The following is a 10,860-nucleotide window of genomic DNA, read 5'->3' on the forward strand; positions in this document are numbered from 1 at the left end:
AAGCTTAAAACATTGCAATTTTTTCTTTAAATAGTGAGTGTGATTCTTATTGTGATTTTTATCAGATTGGTTTTTTCATGTAAAAATATTGGTGCTATGTGTGATGCTCCTTCTATTTCAATTTCTGACTTGTTAAGTTGAATAAAAGGAATTTTTTATAGATGGTTAAGTTTTAGTACATGTTGAAAAATCTATTGACCCCCTTCCCCACCCACCCATGCACCAAAACTCTCAACATCTAGAAGTGTTCAACATGTATGAGTTTCTTAGTAAGTGTGACTTTGTTGATGACAAATTGACAAACAATGTAATATAAATTTGGTTTTCAGGCATTATTTTGCATCATAACATATTGGCTTGTGTCTTTTGTATGTGGCGTTTGGATATATAGAGAAGGGATATTTCAAGTTTTAAGAGACCATTCCCTTCATATGTGAAATTATGAAGTTATAAGTAACAACTTATATCGAGAAAAAGTATCTACTAGTGTAATGTTTCTCATATTCTACCATAGATGGTTTGTACTATAAATTTTAGATATTCTTTTTTAATGTCAAATGATGATACATTGCACATCCAAGTATTTTTGTGGTTTGCATGGTGAAAACTAGGTTGATTAGTTGTCTTGCTTTACATGTTTCATATTTTGGAGTTGACCTAAGGGTAAAAGCACAAACATGTGTCACCTTTTATAAAGAAATGAGATATTAGAATGTGACAGTTCAACATTAATGACAAAAAAAAAAATGGTATTTGTGTTTAAAATATGAAGATGATGTAAACTGATGAAATGTGTAGAATTGGATGAATTTTATGCCTATAATTTTTATATTTTTTTTGAGTAAGAATTTATTCATTTTATTTTATTTTGAAGTCCATTTTTTAACTATACAAACTATAGGGTGTAGTTCCCGTCAAACAAGTATATTCAAATCATCTTTTTTTGTTCTGATTTAAAAGTATCTTATAGATGACATTTATAGCTAGTGAACAAAAAAATAAATAATTATTTTTGATGTATATTTTCTTTGTTATAAGCACTCAAGTTCGACCTTATCAGAATCCAACAATTTTTTCCTCCTGTCAAAACTTTCCTATCAAATCTATACCTTCTTGAAAAAAAATTACATATTCGTGAAGAGGATTCTCTCCTCTAGAGATAAATATAATTTTTAAATTTTTTTGATATGATTTACAATTTTTTTCCTTTTTGGAGGGAGCATCTTCTGAAATGTTGAAATATTGACTTATAATATTTTGAGATTAAAACATATTATAACTAATCAAAGCACTCAAAAATTTATATAATTATGATATTGAATTTGAGATCTATAAAAGGGTATTTTTAGTTTTTGAAAAAAAAAAGAGTTTTGATAGAGAAATGAGATTTGACCAAAACAAGTTTTGGTATCATAAACGGTGACACAGATCTGTGCTTTTACCCCTAAGTGCTTTGGGATCATATGGTAGTGTGTGGTGATTGATGCAAAATTATGGAGTGCAAGAAGATTGTGAAAACTTGTTATGATGGTATACATGATCTATTTTCCTTTTGAAAGGCATTTGAGATAGTGTTCTTATATGACAAATTGTATAATATACATTTCATCTATATATGTTGATGTGATAGATATATATATATATATATATATATATATATATATATATATATATATATATATATATAGTGTTTTTGTGTATATGTATATTTATATAATAATTGTAAGTTGTAGGGGATATATGTATAATTGTACTTTGTAGAGGAAGTGTGTGTCACAAAGTATGAATGCGATTAGTGAATGTTGCAAAGCATAATAATGAAGTCAGTTTCTAATTTATAAAACACATAAATACGATGAAAATTTCAGAGGGTTTCTTTTATACCACATTTAAACAAACATGTCATTGTACCTTATTTCAACAAACACATCACATTGTAATGATATTTCATTGTTTCTTTTTATGAAGAAGTGTTCACCAATTTACAAGTCCTTGTATCTTTCCTAAGGACCAATGTGATTCCTTGGCCATGTGCCTAAAAATATCATTGTAAATTAGTTTTTAATATATTGTGAGTTAGTCTTACAATGGGTTTTTGGCTCCTTAGGCTTTCCATGTAAAAAGCCATGTGTTCTTGTGTTCTATGCTCTACTCTTGTTATGTACTTCTACATATGTATTGAAAGGAAAAAAGAAGTAATAATTAGTTAAGTTAAATCTATAGATGTTAATTCACCCCTCCCCCACCTTTTCAATGTGTGAAAGTGTTCAAACTTAATTATGAATTAAATTTTAGCCCATATAATTATTAGTTACATATTATGCCTGACTAACTAACTATGATTAAATTTTGTCAAAAATTATCAATAATTTTCTATCGAAAGGAAAAAAACACATACAAAAGCTAAATTCAAAATGACTTTCCATTCACTATCATCCATATTGTACCTTTAAAACATTAAATGCTTTAGTATAATTTTGTCTAACATATAGATGTGCATGTATATTATTTAGCTTGGAATGTGAATGAACTATTAAGTTATCTTTAAGGAAAATGTATCTTCTATATACACTATTCAAGTAAACAAATTTATTGACCCAAATTATAGTATTGATTATGGGAATATCATCTTTAAATACAAAAAGAAGCTATTTATATCAAATAGTTTAGAATGTGTAACTGCATATTATAAAAAAATTATCTCACATTTAAGACATAGTTCAATGGGACTGAAAATGTTTCTTTGCAAAAATAACTTGAAGTGGAGTCCACTTAAAAACTATCTATTGGAAGATAGTATGTTGAAACTATTTATATCACCTTAAGGAAAATGTATCTTCTATATTCACCCTTCAAGTAAACAAATTTATTGGCCCAAATTATGGTATCGATTATGGGAATATCATCTTTTTATAAAAATGAAGTTATAAATATCCAATAGTTTAGAATGTGCAACTGCATATTAAAATATCTCACATTTAGGACATAGTTCAATGGGACTGAAAATATTTCTTTGCAAAAGAACTTGAAGTGGAGTCCACTTATTTAGCTTGTATAAAAACTAGCCATTTGAGGATAGTATGTTGAATCTATTTATGTTACCTTCCATGAAGACAAAGGAGGTGTTTCTGACTTCATCCATGTAATATTCATGTCATCGACACCATATCTATCTCCATGTACACCATTCAAAGATATTATGTCTTCTATTTCTTTAATTTCCTCTGGTGTAAGCTTCACCAAAAATGCACCAATGTGCTCCTCCAAGTTTTTAACTTTAGTTGTCCTTGGTATAGGTGCAATTTCATTTCCTTGATGTTGAAGCCATGCTAGTGCAAGTTGCCCTGGGGTGCATTATTTTCTAGAAGAAAATTCCAATAACTTCTCAAATATAGCCTTGTTCTTTTCAAGGTTCTCTCCTTGCAACCTTGGAAGACTCTACACGAATAGTAAAGTAACAAAGTTAAGAACATCCTTGTTATAATTATATGAAAATAAATTAATAATGAAACAATACAAACGGATGAATTGAAAATATCCTACTTGTAGATATGGATCCTTAGCAAAAGAAGAAAACCAAAATGTCCACTTGTAATTTTCTCAAACAAACTAATATAGGTGCAATATAATTTATTAAAATCTAAAATATAACCTACAGTTGTTTAGAATAGAACAAGTGTGTTTGTTGTTAAAAATAAAGAGTTTGAAGCATTGATATTTTGTATTTGAAACATTGGTTAATAATAGTTAGTATTAGAAAAGAAGAAAAAGAAATATTCAATTTTGTAATAGCCATCACTAAAGGGAAAATGATTAAAAGATAAGAAAATATCACAAGGAGGCACAAAAAGAAATAGATTATACCTTTCTATAATCTTTATCTCCTAAGCTTTCCATTATCTTTGCTCCAGAAGATAGGAAACCTTGTCCTAAGGGACTATATGGAACAAATCCAATACCAAGCTCCCTACAAATTAATCTAAAGTGTTAGTCATTTAAAATTAAACTCTTTTAGATTATAACATTTACTCTTGAAAACTACATACTTGCATGTTGGAACTATTTCTTCCTCAATATCTCTTGTCCATAAGGACCACTCCACTTGAACCGCCGTAATAGGATGAATAGCATGTGCTTTTCGAATAGTTGAAGAAGAAGCCTCAAAAAGTCCAATATATTTTACTTTCCCTTTTTCAACCAATTTCTTCATTTCTCCAATCTATAATAATATATTGATTTACTAAAGCCATTCATCAAGCAATGATATTAAGATAAAGAATCAACATAAGTGATAATAAAAATCAAATTATCCAAGATGAAAAGAGAAAATATCTAATATGTAACTAGAGTGTGGAAGTTAAATGTTATAAGTCTACATAAAAGAAAATATAAAAAACTAGAATGGGCTATCTTTTAATCAAAGCAAAAAATAAAAAATAGAAAATTAAGTGACAAAATGCCACCTAAAATTGAAACAATTGAAGAGAAGGTACAATATTACAAAGCTTGTAGAAAGTGTAGGGAGTAGTGGATTATTACTTGAAGACCAAATTAAAAATGAATCATTAGTAATCACGAACATAAGAAAATTGCAATAGAGAAAATTTAGTTGATTTTTTTTAATGGCGAAGGAGGACAAATGTAGTTGGTAAGATATATTAGTTTTTATGAAAAGGTCACTTATTAGTTGAATCATACAACCAGATTCTCAAAACAACAGTACAAGACTTTTAATTAAGTGCTAAACAATGTTATAAGAAAAAAGTAATAAATGACCCCAAAAAAGTTGAAATAACCATATAAAACAACATTATCTTACGAGAATAACAATTAATATATTGTCTGTACAACAAAAATAATTGGAAACCTTTATAATTATCCATCGAACAAATCCTTAGTGGAGATTTCCCTTGATATGGAGGAAGAGAAAGAGACTATCCACCTTAAAATCTAAATGATAAAGTTGGTTATGGGATGTAGTCAAAGTGCTACCAATAGTAAATAGGGGTTCCAATAGATTTTGTTGTAAGTAAACAATGAAATATGGGTCTTTTTAGTAAGTAGGTGAATAGTTACAAGAGAACTTAGAACAGCATAGCCATGAGTCTTGTCTAAAGTCACAAAACCATAAATAAATTGAAAAATCCATTACAATATTTCAACAGAATAAAATATAGAAACTTGTCTTTTTGTCCAATTAAAAGGTTATTTAGGAGAGATAGACTAATAGTACCTATAGGTTTCAATGCATGTTATAGTAAGTGGACAATGAGAAACGAGTCATTTTAATCACTAAGTGAATAGTGCTAAGAGAACATAGAACATGGCTATGAGTCTTGTCTAGCGTAGGGGAAAGATATTATAAAACACTTATACCCACAAGAGTCATTTAACAATCAAATTACAATAGAGAGAAGAGGAGGAAAGACAATTACATACAGTGACTTCTATGGGTACTTTGGCATCAACTCGATGCAGGAAATAGAGATCAATGTATTCCACACCAAGTCTCTTCAAACTCCCTTCACAGCAAGCACGAACATAAGCGGGATCTCCACGAGTCCCTATTTTCCCATTCTCAAGAGTTGCTCCAAACTTAGTGGCCAACAGCACTTTGTCCCTTATTCCTTTTAGTGCCTGCAAAACACTCAGATCAAAATCTAGCCTCACAATAATCTACATAAAAACTGGTCAAAGAAACATTAGAAAGGAGCCTACTTTGCCGAGAAGCATTTCATTAGTGTGAGGGCCATAAACATCAGAAGTATCTAGAAACCGCATGGTGAATGAGACGGAGGAGAGCCATAGGAAACAGACATGCCCATGCAACCCAGTCCTTGTGCCGATACTTCTAATCCCTCGCTGCCCAATTTCATTCTTGGCGCTGCCATCTTTAACTGATACTTCAAATCTCTTATTTCTCTTCTTATGCCTTTGCTCTTTGCTTGCTTTCAATAGAATCAGAGGAAGTGTCAAGAAATTTATAACCTGATCAAGGGTTCGAATCCTCTCCACCGCCCTGCAATAAACAAAGTGGAAAGTCAATGCTGACAGACGTCATGGATGAAAAGATATTGGACGTATATATTGACAACCATATTTGTTTTATGAAATGTAATATTTTATTTTATAATATAAATATATGTTAGTATAATATTTTTTTAATAATATAAATAATTTTATTTTGTCTATCATGTAATTATTATTTTAGAATATTTGTAAAATAAAATATACAAATTTTAGAAACTTGTGTTAGTAATTCAACAATTCAAAATATTAGTATCATAAATATATGTCTTTTTATTAGATAAATATTTCTATTTTGTCTATTATATAATTATTATTTTAGAATATTTGAAAAATTAAAAAATATAATTTTTTTATAAACTTGTGTTAGCAGTTCAAAATATTAGCATGCAATACATAAACTTAGAAACTTTTCTAACTCACACATATTACTGGTTTATAACTATAGATATCTTAAATAAATCTATCTAAAGAAATGCAGATAGATATCCACTACAAAATAATTATAATTTAATTTACTATATCTAAAATTGTTTATAATTTCTTTATCCCCATTAATTTAGTTTTTTACTAATTTAAGCTTTTTATTTTTATAAAAAAAAAATATCGATGATTTATATCTACAAATATTATTTTAAATGGATATTTTATGTTCTATTTATTAAATTATTTTTAAAAGTATATTCTATTTATAATAAGATTTAAACTTTTGACATGTAGATGGTTGTCAAATTTAACTTAGAAGAATAAAAGTTAACATTAACATGCTCACACCATCCCACTCCCTCATTCTGCCATTGTAGAATGCCTATCGGCATTAATTATTTCAAAATTATATTATTTTTATCTCAAATAAAAGTTTATATATCATTATTATTATTGATTTATGATCATTTTTCAAACTAATTCCTTTTTTATTAATTAAAATATTAAAGTTATATATTCACAAAAAAAGACGAGGATATAAGGACTACCTTTGGTTAATTTAAGATCATTTTTGAATTTAGAAACTTATTGAGAGAATCTGAAATATTTACAAAAACTATATATAAATAAAAAATTAAATTATACTTATAATATATTATTTTGATAAAATATTTAAATTTAAATCCTTATCATTCTTCAATTAGGAAAAAATATAATCAATATTTGTCTTACAACATAAAATGAAAATCATTAAATTAACCAGACCGTCATGAAAAATTCATATGACAAGCATGGGTGACCATCAAATTCCAGACTAGAGTGGGAGATTTACTTCATTCCAGATCAAATCTTCATCCAAGTTTTGTAGCTAAGCAATACCATATTAAATTTGGTTTTAAATGGGAAAAAGGTGGTATATCCAGTTCTTTTACATATATGTCGGCAATCAACCTTCTTGTGTAATGAATAGGAAGCAATTAGGAATGTATATGATTAAGTAATAGAGTCCATTGGAGAAAATTTTGATCTATGTTTTGTATAGATTGGTGTGGTATGAAAGGTAAATTTGTAGGTTATTTAGAAACGATGATGTTTACAAGAAACAAAGATCTTAACAGAGAATCAATGTTTCAAATTTAATGTATTAAATTATAGGGATTCAAACATGAGTAATAGAGAATTTTTAGATTGGGGAAATACAGATCCAAGCATGAGTAGTAGAGAGCCTTTACATTATGAAGATAATCATGGAGTTCATTATCCTAGATTCCAACATTTGATCATTATAATTCGATCCAATTGAATTCTATTTTATTCTTCTATTCACACCACATTATTAATTAGAAAGTTTATTATTATTTAAAAATAAACTACATATTTTTGTGGTACATGAGGTAAACTAGTAAGATATTTAGAAAAAGACGTCGTTTGTGAAAAAAAAGGTCTTGATAGAGATGATAGCTTCAAATTTTATTGTATACATTTATAGGGATCCAAACATAACTAATAAATAACCTCTAAATAGGAGAGATTATCATGGAGTTCATTGTTGTAGACACCTAGACTTGATCATCATCATTTGATCTAATTAGATTATCCACTATTCCTCTATTTGCATCATACTCTTAAATAATTTATTATTGATTAAATGGGCAGGCTATTGAGAAAATGTTGTTGTTCATGCAAAAAGGGTGACAATGGAGAATTGATAGCTTCAAACCTATTGTATACATTAATAGGGATAAAAACATGACTTAAATAGAGCCTCAAAATTGTTAGGAAGAAAAGGTGAGCAAAAATCATTTCCTATGCTAATCTTGAGAGGATGATTATGCAAATATAACTTAAATATTAAGAAAATTTCAAGATACAAATAAGAGCATAAGTGAAATAATAATAAACACATAACACAATGATTTATTATGGGGAAACCCTTACAGGAGAAAAAATCCCACATTGTGAGCCCCACATAATGGATTATATAATCGATGGAGATTACAACACAATTGGAATGTAAGTTCTTACAAGAGTATCACCTCAACTCAATATGGGAGGAACTCCAAAAGCACCCTTCTAGCACCTAATCTTGCAAACAAAACTCAATGCTTAAACTCCTCCCCAAGCCCTCCCTTTGTAGGCTTCTCACAACTTGGAAAGCAATTCTGGGTTTACATTAAAATGTGCAAAACCTCCTTGACATGTGTTGCACATGGATGACTTGTGTTGCCCAAGATAGGCATGAACCAACTTAAAAATAACATCTCATGTACAAATTCTCATCCCCAACTGTTTACCTTCATAAATATCATGACAAGTGTTATACAACATCTAAAAATGACCCTCCTATATTGTACTGTGGACATGAGATCTTTTGAAAACCCATTTTACCTTTTCCAAGGCACCCACATGTAGAAAACTTCCCAACTACTTTTGGAACTATGTAGAAAATATTTGCAAGGTTGAGACACATGTTTTCTCAACATTCTCCCACTTTTCAAATACCTTGTAAGAGTCGCGAGACCCAAATTTATTTTTTACTGTAGGCTTCTTAAAAATGTTTCTTAAAAAATGTAATTTATAAAGAAAAATTGTGTTTGAATTATGTAAATGTGTGACAAGTATTTTTATATCACATATTATAGCAAATATGAGACATGGAGAATTTACTAGGTTATTTGTTAATGTTGGAGGTATCTATTGCAAGCACTGAGATCAAGAGAGACATAATAGGAATGAGTGCAATCATAAGTATAGATTCCTAGAAAAGGAGTTTGGTTAGCAATACCATATGATAGAAGATTCTTTTAAAAAAGGCAATCTTTAATATTCCACTAACATACAACTAACTTCCACTTCATAGTCCCTAATTTCTTCACAACCAACACCTCCCCCATAACAAAAAAATCAACCAACTCCACCACCAATGTCTTTCTTTTCTAATGCAAAAGATTCACCTATCATCTTATAGGGTCAACTCAATGACCTTTCTATAAATCCTCACAAATTCCCCAATGTATGCTTATGAAGAGACAAAGATGATGAAGGACCACATTAAGATTTTCAAATAGATTTGCAATAGAAAGAAAATTCAGCATGAAATGTGGTTGTTCATTTGTTCCCTTATACTTTTGGAGAGATGATATTTGATTGTTATGTCAAATTTCCTCCAACATGTATCACAGGTTGGGACTCTTTCGAAAGTATGTTCTTGGACCAATTTAAGGCCTTTTTCAACCTAGTTGTAGTTCATGAGAAATTCCTTTTCCATAAAGAGGGACCCTCATGACACTATCTCAAATTTAATTATGGTTTTCATATGATGTACAAGAAGATGGAGTCCTCTTATACAATACCACTCGAGGATGTATTACAAATTTATCTCAACTCCCTGAATTAGCTCACAAAAATTTTTCTAAGGAGGTTTCATGTCACAAACATAGATACCCTCAAAAAGGCTTTCCAAGAAGTGGTCACTTTCATGAAGAAAGATAACCCCAATGGAGGGGGAAGCATGATGGTCCCCTTGTCGGTGAACACCATATGAGTGATGCCACCATATCTGGAAGGACCATTGATGGTAGCACCTCAATATCAACCATACAACACTATTCCTATGCAATAATTTACTACTGCTCCACTAGTAGATCTTACATATTTGGGGTATGAGCCCCCTAAGATAGCATTCTTTGAACAAAGGGTATTCCAAAAGTACAACCTAAGAGTAATAGCATGACTACTAAGTTCAAGGTCATGAAGAAAACAATGTCATAACTCTCTAATGAGTTGACACAGATGAAATTATCTTAGGGATAGAATCAAAATTACCAACGCCTGGCTACTTCTCAAAACACCAATAATTATGCACAAAATTCTAATAGAAATTATGGTTTCTATAATAACAACAACAAAAATGGTGGGAACAACTATAATGCACAAGATAGAATGGCCAGAGTGCCAAGGCCAAACTTACAGTGGAACACTCATCCAATTAATGGTAGCATTCCCAGTGATAATGCTAATCTGGTCAACTTTACTGAGGCACACTTTGTTGGACCTAATGGGAACACTTAAAACAACAAAGATTATTATTACTATGATGACAATAATAGTCAAAATCAAAATCCTCAAGATACAAATAAAACTCCTATTCATTACAAAGTTGTGGTGTTCAAATCTTACAATGTACCTCAAGTTGAGGAGGAGAGTTCAACAGATGAGGAATTTTTGTTCCCCTTCAACCAAGAAGTTGAGCCATAAGAAACAAAGTTGTTCTCCTTTCGCAATGATAACCAAAACACTTACGACTTTCTCAACCAGAGGGAGCCATTGACTGATGGTATACCTCTAGGGCAACAACCTATACCCCCAAATCCTTGAGAAAGCAATGACCTAGTCTTGCAATGAGCG

General features: G+C 29.9%; 1 pseudogene; it reads right to left on the reverse strand.

Annotated features, from left to right (window-relative positions):
• Positions 1–3,093: 3,093 nt before the first annotated feature.
• LOC149562012 (putative aldo-keto reductase 2) lies at positions 3,094–5,894 on the reverse strand (annotated as a pseudogene).
• Positions 5,895–10,860: the final 4,966 nt, after the last annotated feature.

This window comes from Cupressus sempervirens, chromosome 4 (assembly GCF_028749045.1).
Source record: "Cupressus sempervirens isolate cs-2001-9-10 chromosome 4, ASM2874904v1, whole genome shotgun sequence".
NCBI lineage: Eukaryota > Viridiplantae > Streptophyta > Pinopsida > Cupressales > Cupressaceae > Cupressus > Cupressus sempervirens.